Genomic DNA, 17,554 nt, shown 5'->3' on the forward strand with positions numbered 1-17,554 from the left:
TGTGTCACCAGGTACTTATATGTCATAGATGAGATAGTAAATAATTTTAATCACCAGTTATATCATTTGTAATAGCTAATCGAATGACAAATAGTTTTCTTTTTTCTTTTTCATTTGCTTCTGCATATTGTTTCTTTTCTATTTTGCATCTATGGTAACGAGAGAAGCAAAATGACTCCCTGTGAGCAGAATGACATTCCCATACGTGTCGTGGCCTACAAAGTAACTATTTTGATCTGTAAATCTGAACCATAAAAAAGGAGCAAAGTTACTAAGAAAGCATTTTGGAGTCAAATTAACGGAAGATGGAATCTCATCCTTAGAGCTGACAGGAAGGGGGTGCAAAAGGAAGAAAGGAGGGCGAGGAGAGGACACAGACGTTGCCCTAGGCCTAGAGTGACCCCCTCAAGGGCAGGGGAGAGGAAGGCGAGTAAAGAGAGCCCCAGAACTGGCTGCTGGAGGTATCATGGCTCCCCGAAAACCTCCCGAAGAGTATGAAAGGGAAGACGACGCTTATGAACTGCTGGATTTGTCAGAGTGTGCGAGAGGGCACAGCTGGTGGGATCGAGTGTTTGGCCACCGTTCAGGACCCATGGTAGAAAAATACTCCGTGGCCACCCGGGTTGTGCTGGGCGGTGTGACGGGCTGGTGCGCAGGATTTTTATTCCAGAAGGTTGGGAAGCTGGCAGCCACGGCGGTGGGCGGCGGCTTTCTCCTCCTGCAGATTGCCAGCCACAGTGGCTACGTGCAGATCGACTGGAAGCGAGTGGAGAAGGACGTCAGCCAGGCCAAGAGGCAGATTCAGAAGCGAGCCAATAAAGCAGCGCCCCACGTCAACACCATGGTGGGAGAGGCAACCGAGTTCATCAGACAGAACATGGTGGTGTCCACGGGGTTTGTGGGCGGATTTGTGATAGGCCTTGCATCTTAAGGACAAGCTGGTCCATCATGGTGGGCTCCAACTGTGAGGAGGAGAAAAATAGGGATGACTTCTCAGCAGCCAAAACCACCAAAGACTCCATAGCAAGGAGAGACGAATCCTGAGACAACATCAAACTCAGCACTTCGCTTTTTTTTTTTTTTTTGGTCAACTGAAGGTTAACATACTAAAAATGTGCTGCTGTATCCATCTTTGGTGGTATGTGAATAATATTCTACTTAGGCAAGACAAGGTGGCTTTTGTCATTTTTTTTAAATATAAGTTTGCATCTGTTTGAAAACTAGCCTTTAAAACACATCCATTGAATGTCTAGGCATATATACAGAGAAGATCTACTGGATTTATTGCCCAGTGAAAAGTTACCACGTGTTTATCTAAGCTGATTTAACTTAGGCTTTGTAATGTAGTATCCAGTGAAATGTGATTTTATGTGGATTGACTATTAGGACTTTGTTTTAAAAGATTTCAAAATCAACAAAAGAACTCTAGTTCTCTTTTGTGTAAGGACTTAGAAATCATAGAACATCAATTTGCCAATACCCTGTAACAGGAAAAATGTAAGAACTGCTTGTTTCTTGTATTACTTACTTTGCTTCTATAAAAACTCCATTTCAATGAAAGCTCATCAAAGAAAATACTTCAGTGAGTCTAAAGCATATATATATATATATATATATATATACACACACACACATGTATATGCAGTTTAAAAAATAACTTTTTCTGTTTTAGCTTCTAGGGTTTTTTTTTTTCATTTGTTTGTCCTGCAACTAGTACAAAGCAATTATTCGTTGAGTGTATGTGGTTGGTTATTGTTAATTGATTCTGTTGACCTCAAATGCACCTTGTTTTTCACTTCCAGAAATACTTTGCCAACTGAAGCTTAGCCAACTAGTGTCTGCTGAAGCATGTATATTATAGAACAATAGTATCCCTGGACAAAACATTATTTTTTGTCACTTTCCTTATTTGCATGTATTTAGCAACTAGAAGAAAAATATACTTTACAATACTTAACACTATAGTATAAATTTAATGCCCAAAGAGTCTTTTTTATTGAGGGTCATGGGGTTTGAACTTGACTTGAGTGCTGTTCCTGAGCTCTTCAGTTCAAGGACACTGCCCTACCCTTGAGCCAAGCCCCACTTTCCATGCCTGGGCTGGTTCTGCATTTTTTTCATATTTTTATTGTAATTAATGGAAGGGTTACATTATACTCACCAGATAGAAGGTATATTACTTCACATACATTGATACCCTTTCTCATGTCTTGATCTTCATTTCCCTCCCCCCACCCCACGCCTCATCATGTTTTCCCCCCTTCCCTATCCTATTTCAAATAACCAACTATGTATATATTATACAATATATCAGATAACAAGGTGAAATACTGTAACAATCAATATGAGATAGCCAAGGGACAGCAAAAGAGATGAGAGATAACATAATACTGTTACGGACAATAATCACTCGTTATATGGCGTTTGTTTCTGTATCCTGGAAATGGCAATCTTGCCAAGGGCTATCTACAAATTTAATGCAATACCCCTCAATATCCCAATGTCATTCTTTACAGAAATACAAGGGTCAATCCAAAATTTCATATGGAATAATAAAAGACCCCCATATAGCCAAAACAATTCTTAGCAGAAAGAACAGAGCAGGAGGAATTTCAGTACTAAACTTTAGACTCTATTACAGAGCTATAGTGACCAAAACAGCTTGGTACTGGCACAAGAACAGGCCTGAAGACCAATGGAATAGAACTGAGGACCCAGATATTAACCCACAGACCTACGGCCACCTAATCTTTGACCAGGGAGCCAAAAAAATAGAATGGAAGAAAGACAGTCTGTTCAACAAGTGGTGCTGGCAGAACTGGTTAAGCACCTGCAGAAAACTAAAGTTGGATCCTTCTTTGTCACCCTGCTCCAGGATTAACTCCAAATGGCTTTGCATCTTGATCCTCACTTCTCAGCCTTCTGAGTAGCTTTGAGCCACCACTCCCAGCTTAAGAGTCATTGTTTTATATGTAATTGTGGGATTATAGTTTATTTTGGAATTGTCTCTTTGATCATGTTGGAAAGGTAAGGGCAAGTTTTTGGAAGGATTGTGTCTATTGAATAGTAGAGAAGGTTTCTGATGTCTCAAGGACAATATCAGATTACCACAGCATGGATGATCTACTATATGTTTAGTTTTAATACCTGTAGTTCTAGTTTAGGACAATTGGTGGAATGACGTGAATTAAAGTCACCAAATTTTAAAAGTATAGATATTCAGATGAGCTCCTTCAGATACACTATATTTTCTAAAATTACAGGAAAATATTCTGATATAAAGTATCATACAATAATATAACAGATGACATTATGTAAAATTTCATAGAGAAGCCACGTACCAGATGACAGTGTTTCCCATAAATTGTCAGAAAAGCATTACCACACCTATAAATTGTCAGAAAAGCATTACCACACCTATAATTCATTCATGATAAAAATGTCCATTCATTACATGCATTTTAGAAATGTTTTCACTAAAAAGCTTCAAATAAGAAATTGTTTAACTTTACCAGTTTATCACCTAATTCATTTAATCTTCATTTTATCTATGGATTTGTAATATTACACAGCTATTTCATGTGCTAAAAGGCATGCATTAGACTAATGGCACACATCCAGATACCTATTCTATTCACATTTATTTATTATTAACTACTGTACATAGAATGACATCAAGATGACTAAGGAATGTCTCCTATCAAGTTAAAATCAATAAGTAATAAAGACAAATCAAATAATGAATTTAAGATAGTATTGTAAAGCCAGTTAAAAAGTATGCACGAAGACTGGGGTTCGATTCCTCTATTCCTCGGTACCACATACATAGAAAAAAGCCAGAAGTGGTGCTGAGGCTTAAGTGGTAGAGCTTTAGCCTTAAGAAAGTCCAAGGACAGTGCTCAGGCCCTGAGCTCAAGCCCAGGACTGGCAAAAATAATAATTCAAAAAAGGATGAAGAGAAGACATCTCTCCATTTTGAAAAGTCAAGTGAACATGTCTCAAAGTCGGGGTTAGTGTGTGTGTGTGTGTGTGTGTGTGTGTGTGTGTGTGTGTGTGTGTGTGTTGGTTCTGGAGCTTGAACTCAGGGCCTCCATTCTGTACCTTAGCTTCATTCATTGAAAGCTGATATTCTACCCCTTGAGTCACGGTTCTATGTCTAGCTTTGTGATACAGTAGTTAATTGAGACAAGAGTCTCTGAGACTTTCCTGCCCAGGCTAGCTTTGTATCCTGATCCTCAGCTCCCTGAGCAGTTAGATTTCAATCTTGAGACATTGGTGCCTGGTTACATTTTCTTTATTGGTTGAGAATCTTCATCTGTTTTTATAACATTTCTTTAGTGCTTTTGAGTTGCTGGAAGCACAGAGCTTGTGTTTCTAGGTCATTATAAAAAAAAAAGTATGGTTTGTTGAACAGAAGTACTGTGATGCTTGGACAACTTCTATAATAGCTGAGGCAATTACTAAGTGAATAACTAATGGTAAGTACACATAATATGGATGCAGTACACAGACAATCACATGCTGATTGGGATGCAGAAGTTTCATAAGTTGCACTATTTTGTTCACAATAAAATATGAATTTCTGGGTGTCAGTTGCGCAAAATTGTAATCCTAGCTACTTAAGAGGCTGATATCCGAGAATCACAGTTCAAGGCCTCCTGGGTAGAACAGTCTCCATGAGTCTCTTATCTCCAATTAACCAATCAAAAACAAGAAGTGACACTGTTGCTCAAGTGGTAGAGCACTAAGCCTTAAATTCAGGAATCTCAGGGCCAAAACCCAGTCCTGGAATTCATGCCCCACAAACAACAAATTTTAAAAAATATTATGTATTAATATTTGATTTTGGAACTTTCCCATTTATTAATTTGTGGCCCTGGTTGTGCCTAATCAAAGGTAAAAAGCACAGAGAAGACACAGGCATATATTTATTGATTATGTTTTAATAACTACTATCATCTAATTCATTCTAATATACATTTCCAAATTATTGACTAATATAAAATGCCATGTACATTTCCATAGCTTAAATACATAGTACTCCTACTCATGAAATTTCTATAAAAATTAACATTTATCTTCCTATTATTCCTATCATTTATGAAGGAAATAGACTTTTCATTTTGTCTTTTTTGAAGCTCCAGACCATTAGTCTGGTGCTGTAATATGACTATTAAATGTTGCTTGCATTAACAAAATAAATTCGCATAAGACTTTCCTCATTGAAGGAAAGTAAATCTTTTTCTTACCTGGATATTAAAAGACAAAATTTGTATTCATACTTGGATGTGTTTACAAAAAACAGCACTTTGTGTACATTTCTGCATATAACAGCACAGGGAATAGGTTTTATATGAACAAAATTTAAGCTGGGGGTAAGAAACTCATGGAAGATCATATCATGACAATTTGATAAGTTTCTGTGCTTCAAAGCTGTCATGTGATTTTGGAAGACATGGTTTCCCTCAATAGAAAGTGAGACAGAGAGAGACAGACAGAGAAACAGAAACAGAAACAGACAGTAGTAGAGGCAAATGCACACAGGGACAAAGAAACAGCGTGAACCAACCAATTTGTAGGAACTGTGGAAAGAAACAGCAGTCATATCCCTCTCATATTCCTAACTTTCCAATATGTTTTTCCCGTGGTTTTCTAATCAGAAAGCTGTAAAATCACTATGGTCTATGTCCTTGAGAGGTTCTATTAATGGGAAATTTTACGGAAAAGAAAGAAATTTTATGTCATCCAGATTATGTGAACCAAAAACCTTGGTTTGACTGGCACAATTTTTCTGACACAATTTTTGTCATCTGAGTTTGCATGACAATGTACAGAAAGTCAAAATACAAAAGGTGAAACTGAAGAGTTTAGATATGGATCAAGAAATGTTACTGAGTACGTATCTAGGGTAAATATCGAAATTATAAGCATGGGGAAAATTAATAAACTAAAGTAGTGAGTATAAAAGCTTTAATAAAACTCAAGTTTAACTTGGCAAGTCATAAATGTCAAAGGGGGTATCAGCCAAAAACATTTTATTACTAAGGCCTTAGAGCACAAATCAAACCTGCTAATGACTGGCCTTTAAGCCAGACTAAAGACAGGAAAAATAAATTAGAAATACAACTCCAGCTACAGAAGAGTTACAGATGACTGAAAAATAGAACACAAGCTTTATTTCCCATCTGTTCTAAAATTGGAGATGTTTCCATTTAAGTCATGCATGAAGTAAACATTCTAGAAATATACTGTACAGTACTATACAGAGTTGACATGTGTGTTAAGTGTTTTAATTTCTTGGCTAAATCTGAGAAGAAAAGTTGTATTTTTCTTTGCAGATAAGGTTGCATGTAATATATATATATATATATATGTATATATGTAGTTTTAATATATCTTTGAAAATAATTTGTCATTGAGATTAGGTTTATACTTGAAATACTGATAAGCAACTAATACTTCATTTTTTATAATGGGAATTAAATTTACTTTATCTCTCAAAAGAAATAGGTAAATAAATATCTTTCTAACTTTCTAACTTATCTAAAATGAAATATCTTGATATGTCAGGAGCAGAAAAATCTGTCAGATGGTGAGGAAAAAATAATACAAATTCCTGCCAGCTGCTGGTGGAACACTCCTGTAATCCTATCTACTCAGGGTCATGGTTCAAAGGCAGCCTAGAATAAAAGTCTGTGGGACACTACTTTTCATATTGATGACTCCTCAAATCAATTTCAGAAGGAAATATATAAGGACTCCTCAAATCAATTTCAGAGGGAAATATATAAGTAAATGCACATGTATACACAAATTAAGCAAGTAAAACATAAAGTAGCAAGATTACTCTAAAGGCCTGTGTTATATTTATATCAGATAATGGCTCAGACAGGAAATTCAATGGACAATGTATCTGCTTCCCACTCATATTTGTGCTACTAATGATAACCAAGGAATGAATTTTTTTCAATAAGAATCCTTGAAATATTATTCAACAGTTCAGTCAAAAAAAAGAATTCTCACAAGCAAAGTGTGGGTTATTATTGTCCAAAATTTTGATACTTGTATTGAAAACAAAATTGTAATTGAGGATTGATTAAATCATATTTATACAAGATAATATCTAAGAATATATCTGGACATTAATGAAAAAAGTTTATTCTATTTTTGTAATCTCATTGAAAACTTAGTCGACTCAAATTGAAAATTTCCATGTCAAATTTAATTACAATATGATAAGCCAAAAATATTTCTGTCAGAGTCTACCTATCCAAGGTAAGTTATAAGCTTTTACTAGTTAAACTAAAATAATTGAAATCTCAATATTTTAACTTTATGTTATATATAGATAACCTCAAAGTACAGAATAATTATATGAAGTAAAATATTTTGTACAAAATCCAAATTTGAAAAATGTATCATTTTATAGCATCTGATATCAGAAGAAAGAATTTAAGCAACATTAAAAAAATGACATGGTGAGCCTGTAATCCTAGCTACTCAAGAGGCTGAGATCTGAGGATCAAGGTTCAAAGTCAGCTTGGGGAACAAAAGACCTGACACTCTTATCTCCAATTAACTCTAGAAATTGCAAAGTGGGGCTTGGCTCAAGGGTAGGGTGGTAGCCTTGAGCTGAAGAACTCAGAGAGAGCGCCCAGGTGGAGTCCAAGCCCCAAGACCCATTATAAAAAGTAATAACAAGGTGAAGTAGTTGTTTTCTGTAATTCTTTTTCTCTAACAATGACAAAACCCATGCATTCTGACATATCTAGCCAAATGAGTTCTTCCAAATCAATATGCTGGCAGTAATCCCTAAGTTTCTAACTATTTCTCAGAGCATCTGGGAGAGATGAAAGCATGTATATGCCAGTTTCATTTTACGTTCATCCTAGATTAATATCTAAATCTGAGAACTGGTAAACTTGTAATCCTCACACTTAATTGTGTAAACCTTTAATGATGAGGGTTTACCACAACAATTAACAATGGTTACCCAGAAAGTATATAGGACAGGAAGCATTTAAATTCTAAGACTGAAAAAAAATTCTGTTCAGAATTCAATTTCATAAAATAGCACATATAAATCAACTTATCTAAAGCATGTTTCCCTTATCCTAGCAAATATCTCCTCTAAAATTTCCATGTTTAGGTCAATCTCCTAGAAAACTAAGGCTTTCTTATTTAGAATTTTTTTGCAATAACAGCTTCACACTTAATGTCTTCATATGAAAATATCATTAAGAGTGTTCATTCCAAGTCATAAAATATGAGGAATGGGGAAAAAGAAGGAAAGCATGTTAAATTAAACATAGATTTTATATGATAAGAGTTTACATGCAAGTTATGAGAACTGTCCAGAAAATTTTTATACAAAAGCATTCTTCCTTCTATCTCTTATTTTTGTATCCATCTATGTCAAAAAGCACATGCCCAAAACAAGCATGAAAAGAATTACACCACCAAAAACAAATGGACGAGATTCCTAACTGTAAATTCAGTAAATTATTCTCTGAGTTTCTCCACATCTATATGTTTACAACTTTGATTACATGGGATCCAGAGGGTAACTGATGAGTTAATGTGATGTTTTTGTTTTTGTTTTATTTGTGGAATTTAATGAAAAAGGTAATCATCAAAAAGAAATGATGCACATACTTTAGATTTACAACTCTGACATATAGTCATGGCTATAAACAAACAAAAACAAAAAAAAAACCCAGAAAATCAGACTACCAATATGCCTGAAGTGTAAGGGAGAGAGTTGAAAATCAAACTTATCCTGAAAACCAAAGTTTCAATTGAAGCTGAGAATGGAATATCTGTGGACAGGGTCTAGAAGAAGAAGCTAGGGACAAAGACAAACAGTACTCATGAGTACTAAGATACAGTGAGAGACAGTAAGGACTTCTGTTATGCTGCTGATCAACAGAGTGACGTTAAGTGACAATAATGTATATTTTAAAATTTTGAAGCTTTTTTAATGTGCCACAATAAAGAAGCAATAACTGTATAAAGAACCAAAACTGTTCTAATTTTAAACATCTTGTAATTTATACATAAAAAAGTTACATGTTGATCACCGATATGTACATTTTATAATTTTTGTTATCCATTCTCTATTACTTTCTGTGCTCTTACTAGGGCTTGAACTCAGTGCCTTTCTGTCTTTTTCTTTTTTTTAATATATTTTTATTGTAATTTAATAGAAGGGTTATTCGGCTGGCACTCTTAGTACTTGACTCAAGTCTAATGTTCCACCTTTGTGCTGTTTAATTAAAAAGAAGAATCTTGTGGATTTGTTTGCCTGGCTCATTGTGAATATCAGTTCACATATCTCAGCCACATATCTCAACCCTGAGCAGCTACGATTATTGCTTCAGAATCTCCTTGTGATCCAACCACACATGTCCTAAAAGCATAAATAATGATAGGAGTTGAACATGTACAAGTTTAATTCCAGGCTTCCTTTTCAAAAGCTAGAGATGCTTGTATTCATTTTTTAATTTCAGTATGGGGAACTAACCATGGAGTAAATTTCCTTGGGCAGGTTACTATAAACGCATTAAGAGGGCTTGTGTTTTCATCTTACTTCTTTTTTAATTTCATGACTTGTTTCACTTATAGCTTAGTTTGTAAGTTTTGTCTAGACTAATATCATTGACTATTTCTTATTTAAAATCTTTTTTATTATTTCAAACATTACTTCCTTTTAAAATCTTTCTTATTATTTCAAACTAGTTACTTCCTTTAACTGAAACCTGACTGATACATGTCTTCATTTTAATATATTAATGTTTTCTCAAATATCTAAATTATTTGCTCTTATCTCCCCCATCCTGTCTACCCCAGATGCTTGTCTCATGACTAATAGCCTGGAAAAATTAAAATACTGATCCCTCACATACGCATTCAGTCTCTCTGTGTGACTGTCTCTCTGTGTCTGTCTGTTTCTCTCTGCCTGCCTGCCTGCTTGTCTGTCTGTCTGTCTGTCTGTCTCTCTCTTTTGATACATCTCTGTGTCTCTGACTTCCTTATATCTCTGTGCAAACACTTATGAAGCTCAATTCTTTGATTTTTCTGCATGTTTTTTTCTAGCCATGTGGGTAGAAACCAGTCAATGAAACCCTATTTTTCAGTTGATTTTTATATAAATGGAACACTAAAAGTATATCAAATTAGTATTTATCCACTGCATATCTAATCTTAAGTGGAATAAAGAATGATAAGGAAATGTAATTTACAATGAATATAAAACTGTTTAGCACTATTTCCAGCTTATGATTAACATAAACAATATCACCATGTTTATTCCCAAAAAGTTCTTCTCTCCGTTTATCATGCCCTAGGCATGATAAGCTACTCCTTTTAAAGAATAAATTAAGGTTTGAAAACCCCAGGAAACTTGGAAATCATATTGCCATTGTGGGATCCAGTCTTGGATGAAGAATGGAGTAATTAGTGGTTATTTTATTATCTACAAAATCACTAAAATTCACTTGGTCATGATTGCCTTTGTTTTGCTACAGTCAACTTTCTCTTAATCTTTGTTTTCTAAGCCTTTTAACTCTAGCTACTGTGTGGCTTTATGATACATCAATTTAATAAATGTATTTGTACAGTGTAATGATTAAATATATCTATATTGTATAGATAGAGAGAAAAATCAGATAAGTTCTAACCTTATCATTTTGCTGAATTATAGTTTTATGTTAATCTAGGCAAAGTTAGGTTTTAAGTGTAAACCTCTCGACTAATGTTAAACATCTGTGCAAATAATTGCTTACTTGTGCTTGTTTATTAAATTGCAAAGCCTATTATAATAATATCTTCACTGTGTATTAATGTTAACTTCTTTTTATTTTTTAGTAGGAATAATACAAGTAAATATACAAATTTGAATATTTTATTGATTACTGCCACCTATAAGTTAATTTACTTTTGAAATCATTCTACATTCACTCAGATGTTAATCAGAAATATTTTGAAAGCCAAAAGTATAATATTTTGATAATAATAACAAAACTATCAATTAAAATATACTATTAGGATACTCACTAACATAAGAAATCTATTAGTCAATTATGAATTTCTAAAATAAATTAAATTGACGTTTCAAGCTAATGATATTTCCTGTGAAACTGATTTCATATGCAAGCATACATACAAAGAGTATCCTGTGTACATTGAAAAGTGCAAAATACATAATCAAATTATTTTAAAAAGGAATTTGTAGAAATATTATTTCTAGAAATTTTCTCATTTGAAGTAAAATTATTCTGTTGAAGTTTTAAATTATGTTCTATAGATGCTACAATTTATATAAAACTGAAAAAATCTACTAAATATTTTATGATATTTAGTAAAAAGAAAAATAAAACATGAAGCAACGCCAACGGGCAATTATTTTCACATAAAATATCCATGAACACAGCTTTACAATTATTAATTACTAGGTTTTACACTCAGCGTCAGTAGGCCGTGGAGTAGCGTTAATTCATAGGAACTGAAATTTCTTGAAACTATTTAGGTAGATAATCAAGAAGTAATGAGGGCAAAAATGAAAAGTATTTTCTTGTGGATATTCAGCCCAAGGTAATCTCTGAAGTAAAGTGGTCAGCATCACCCTTTTCTGTGTCACCTCCCACTGGACATAAATATCCTCATGTGCACATGATATTTTTAAGATCTGAATTACCCAACACTGAGAGGAACTGCCCCACATTAAATGACTACATTGCAATTCTATAGCACAACACACTGAGTATGCCATATGTGCCCATGGATTCAGAATATTGCAGTGCATATCCATGCTGTCAAATATAGGATAATTCTTATATAGTTTGATCATAGTAAAAATATCAAATGATTTGAATCAATGATTAAGAAATAGGCAAATAAATAGTAAACAATGAATAAGAAATGTATATGTGCACATATACCTGGAATGGAAAGCAGTCATAAGAAATGTGAAATGAACACATAGAATATATCAGTGATGTAAGAAATTTGAATATTAGAAAATTTGGGATGGCATGCCCAGTCTACCTTCAAAGTTAACTGGATTGGGTTCAGGGTGAAGAAATCTTTAGAATGTGTAAATTTTCACACAATCTTGACATCATTAACTTTGTACATAATCCTTACGTTATAGTTATAGATACTGGTGTTCGTGTGTTTACAAGTAGAGAACATTAACAGATTAAATAAACTGTCATGGAAAAAAGCTGCCCCTTTAACATCTCAATTCATAACCTATAAAAGATCATATGTATCTTACCATTTCACACACAGATCTTTTTCCTAATTCATAATCTTCATTCATGAAGCTGATCATGAAGAATATAATGACTGTATTTGGATTTCTAAATCAAAGATGATGTGATACATAATTTAACTTGCTTTCAGCAACCACCAGTACTATCTTTCCAGTTCTTATTTCTTTCCATTTTCATTCTGGTCTTCCAGGCAACACTTAGGGAACTTTAAGTCTAGTGTTGGACACATACAACTACCATTAAACAATTTGGTGCCTTTTGTTTCTCCATCTTTCAAGTGCTACAATATATCTATCTACATTCCAATTATGTTTTCTTTTGTCTAACATTTTGATGCTCTTCTTAAACCTTTCGAATGGATTTCATGGCCAGGAGGTAAAGTCTTTCACAGTTAAATGTGGAACTTTCCAGCCTGAAATGAATCAAAAATCTTGAAAATCCATTGTTGTTTACTTTTTTTTCCTTTCAGCAATACCGAACGAAACCATTGACCACCTCAGATTGATTGAGAAAGTTATACACATTTTAATTAAAGTTATCTAGCATATTTACTTCTCTTTCTATTGAGATTTGTAATGCGCTAAGCCTCACTTGGATATTATTGACCTCTTCTTCAGATAACTTCCTGTAACTGTTTAAGTACTTTTGTTTGAATCCATACTTAACCAAACTAATATATTTTTACACAATAACTGCCCCAGCTACGTTTTATGGAGTGGTTATTGAATAAATAAAGGGACAAATAAACAACAGAAATAGCAATTCAATTTGTAAACATAGGTAGTTGAGACAAGTTGCCTGTTTTTGTTTTCTCTTATGAACACTGTACACAATAGAGATAAATAAAGACAAATAATATAGGTGTATTAAGGTGCTACATGATTTCCCTTCAGTGCTAGATATCCCTTGGACTTCCCAAGGTGAAGTACGTCTAAATTCTGTCTGCACTGAGACTTTATAAAGAAACAATTATAGTATACAAATCCTGACTCTCACATAGAAAGCCTCTCTAAAACTTGTAAAGTATGCAGAACTTTGAAAATACAATGCATTATTGACCTGATTGTGTAATGCCCAGCAGATTACATTTTCTAGGGCTTAGTTCCCACATTATCCTTTGATGTTCCTGCAGAAGAGGTTAGTACTTGCAACACTAACAGACTCATTTCCAACATTTTTGTCACTGGGGAATATCACAGATTTTCTTCAAGCTTAATCATCATCTCCTGAAAAGTGCAGGGTGGGGTAATACATCTTATAAATGCCAGTTTATTTAAGTTCTAATCACAGATACTTCATCAGCTGACAAAAGCAAAACCTCTGTAGGTACACCACTTCAAAATCTGGGACAACTTACATGTAATTTCAGGAATCAGCAGGGACACACAGCTGGAGAAAAATAAAAAGCTGCTGTAATTGAAAATTGCCTTGCAGCTTGTTTGTGATTAAAATGAACTTCAGTTCCTTGAAATCTTGTTTAGCAATTAAATCTGTTTTACTTAGGCACTGAAATATTGTCTATTGTCCAGGAATGATCAAACAAATGCAGATTTGTCTAGGCAATAGGTTTTATATGAAAATGTGAATTTAAGAAAATGTGGTCCCATCAAACATAGAAATATTAGTCACCAAATATATAAATTGTCTTCTGGAATATTGATAAAAATACTAAGGCAAATTATCTACCTAACTCAATAGTTTCAAATTATATTGAATCATGATATCAATAAGAATATTAATAATTACAAAGCTCTCTGCTATAGCTTGAATTAAATCTTCTTAGAAATGTTGAACCTATCTACATCCTTCTTTCTATCTTTTCTAGCTTACTAATTTCCCTTGTGGTTCTGTTATTCTGCTATATGCAAATAAATTTGTGGTTAATAAAAATCTGTTATCTCCGACTCAGCTCCAAATTTCATTGTTTTCAACAGCTGCTTCAAATAAATAAAATGAAGGTAGCATTTACAAAGGAAAGAAATATTTCTTGCTCTTCAAGAACATTTCAGTCACAGCAACTAAATAACAAAATAAAGTTTATTTGATTCACTTTGCAGCTCTGGGAGCTTGTAATCATCTTCAGCCTTCTTGGGAATATGATTTTTGACAGCTTTGTTTTTTAGTTAATATTTTTTCACTGTTGAAAGGCTGTGTACATTTTCTTTTACTTTAATCTGTTTTCCCATAGAGAATGTAATAAATTCTCCTACAACTATTTACATGTGTATGTCTCTTTCTTGGTAGTTTGTTTATGTTAAGGTTCTTGTATAAGTTAGATGAGTTCACATTAATAACTACAGCTTTATTCATTTTTTTTTCCTTTAGCTTTTATGCTCAAAGCTAGAACTCTACCACATGAGCAACAGCTACTCTTTAGGATATTTGGGGGTTATCTGGATATAAGTTTCATAGACTTTCCTTTTCATTCTGGCTTTAAATTCTAATCCTCAGCTTCCTGAGTAACAAGGTTTACAGGCATGAGTTACAACTTGTTTATGTAAATACAAGCTTTATTCTTAACAGAGTCTTCATGGCATATTTCAAAAGGTTTCACCTAAAAAAATTATAAAGTTGTTGATATACACAATACCAATTAATGTTTAAAAGGAGGAGATTTCATTTAGACTAAATTAATAATGAGAGTGGTCCGATCTCTTTCACAAATTTTTTGAATTATTTTTTTCTCTCTAGATGAAATATCCCTCTGGATATTGTGTTATTCTTTGGGGTAAAGGAGGGAAACTGGGAGAGAAGCATGGGAAGGGATATCAATGTTCAAGAAGTAATGTACCCACTCCCTGACAAATGTAACTATAAGCCCTCTATACATCACACCAACAATAACATAAAACTGAAAAAAAGAATATTTAGGGGAAAAAAACTGTACAACATTCTAAACTCTGAGTTTGCATTCTGTAGGACGCATGTAAGTCATAACCTTTCTCTACAATGGAACAAACAAAACAGAGAAAAATATATGAGCTTTGTACATATACCATATAAAATGATGCTATTCTAAATGAAAACGAAGATTTGGAAATAATAGATTTTTATTTTCTTTCAGCCTACTGTATGAAGAGATTTCTTTATACTTTCATTTTTGCCCCTTTATTCTCATTGTCACTGTTCCTGATTTTGCTACCCTTAGTCTTTCATATACCAAAACATATATATATATATATATATATATATGATTTGGAAAAGAGAAGGTGAATCACAAAGTGGTCACAAAAAGGACCAAGAGTAAGCCAATTCAACAGCTATTCTCACAATACATTACGTTGCAAATGAACCAGCTTGTGGGGGAATGGAGTTAGGGGACAGCTAAAGTGGTAAAAAATGCGGGAGGGGTAAAATTGTTCGCTAAGCTATGTGCTCTTTATTTATGTAACTGTGACCACTCTGTATATCACTTTTATAATAGAATGAAAAAACTAGAAGTAAAGAGGCTTCATTTAATTCCAGATACCCGGAGCTATAGGTAGGAGGACCAGTAGGACAAAAAAGGGATGTGAGAGTCACCAGGTGTAAGAATATCTTTTTAGCAAATGCAAAGTACTAAGTTCAGACCTTAGAACTACCAAAGATAGAAAGAAACATATGAAGTATAAGAAGATAAATTATGGCCGGGAGTTTGGCCTAGTGGTTAAAGTGATGCCTAGCATGCATGAAGACCTGAGTTTGATTCCTTGGTACCACATACATAGAAAAAAGCCGGAAGTGGTGCTGAGGCTCAAGTGGTAGAGCTCTAACCTTGAGAAAGTCCAAGGACAGTGCTCAGGTCCTGAGCTCAAGCCCAGAACTGGCAAAAAAAAAAAAAAGAAGGTAAATTATGTAAAGGCATGGAGATAGACATTACAGTATGTTGCCTAAAGTTAAAAATGATTAAAAACTGAAGAGACACAAAACCGAGACATTGTTGACTAAACTAAGCTTCTCCTTTTCAGTGAAACCTAGTACATTATCTTTAACCAACCATTCCTTAATATTAAAGGATACCTATTAGCTTTTAAACATGATTGCTGTTTAAAATTATTTGGGGAAAATATGTAACCATAGTATAATTTAATTGAAATCTAAGATTTTACTCTCTATATTTGCCAAAGCTTTTGTCTAAGTTGTGTATGTTCCTTAAATAATTATATATATAATTATATATAAATATATAATTATACACATAATTTAAATTTATTTGAATTAGGAATTAGCTTTTTCCTTCTAATTATTTTATTAAATAAAGCAAAACAGCATGTTTGGAAATGTGAATTTCAAGGGTTTATACCTCTGACTGTTTTGTAATAAATCACGCATATCTGTTTTGGTAAAGCCACATTGAACCTTTATCCAATTTTATGCAACAGTTTTTGAAGAGCAACTAACGTCTTTGAAATCTGACCATTAAGAAAAGAAGGGAAATGATTATTAGCTGCTATTTTCAGGGCTTTGTGATTATTATTTTTGAACCCTAAATCCAAAATTTCACCATGAGCTCTGGTGGCTCATGCCTGTAAGCATAGCTATTCAAGAGGCCAAGAGTTGAGGATTACAACTGGAAGACAAAAGAGGCGTTGCATGTCAAGGACAGAAATTAGATCCAGCATACTCCTGTGCAGGAGTACAGGTGCAAACACACACACACACACACACACACTAAAACAAGGTGTACATGAGAAGGGGTATCACTGTGTAGGAAGTAATGCACGAATTATCAGGTGAATATAACTGTAACCCCCCTATACATTACAATAGAAAAACTGAAAAACAAAACAAGGTGTGACAATCAGGACAATAAAGAAATAAATGGTGCTAGAACAAAATCTGAAACTCATATGAAGCAGCACAGTTTGTGTTATCTTATCAACTGAAAGTTTACTGAATGTTTTCATCTTCCTCAGAGATGGAGAGATGACAACATTCTTTTGATGCTGAATGTCCACTTCCCTCTCTTCTCTATTCATCATGGGACAATTTCACCATAAAATCCCAAGTCCTCTTCTTGTTAGGCCTTTTCTTTGGAGCACATTCCCTGTGATAGAACTGACTTTTTTATGATCAACTATTGAATTTTAACACGAGAGAGGGGGTAAAATTTATGTAGTATAAGAGATCTCAAGTATTTATGGATCTATCCCAGTACATAAATTCCAAAGTGAGGCAGTTCTTTGGTATTTCTAGTAGCTGGACCTTCACAGTGTTTAGCATTTTTATGCCTCTTTTATTAATCCCCAATTCCAGTCTCTATGGCAACCAAAATAAAGTTCAAACTAGTCAAAGGGTGA

General features: G+C 33.9%; 1 pseudogene; it reads left to right on the forward strand.

The window, feature by feature from the left end:
• The first annotated feature begins 305 nt into the window (after nt 1–305).
• LOC150055888 (FUN14 domain-containing protein 1 pseudogene) lies at nt 306–1,297 on the forward strand (annotated as a pseudogene).
• The last annotated feature ends 16,257 nt before the right edge of the window (nt 1,298–17,554 follow it).

The sequence above is a fragment of the Megascapheus bottae genome, chromosome 13 (genome assembly GCF_031878675.1).
Source record: "Megascapheus bottae isolate mThoBot1 chromosome 13, mThoBot2.hap1, whole genome shotgun sequence".
NCBI classification, from domain to species: domain Eukaryota; kingdom Metazoa; phylum Chordata; class Mammalia; order Rodentia; family Geomyidae; genus Megascapheus; species Megascapheus bottae.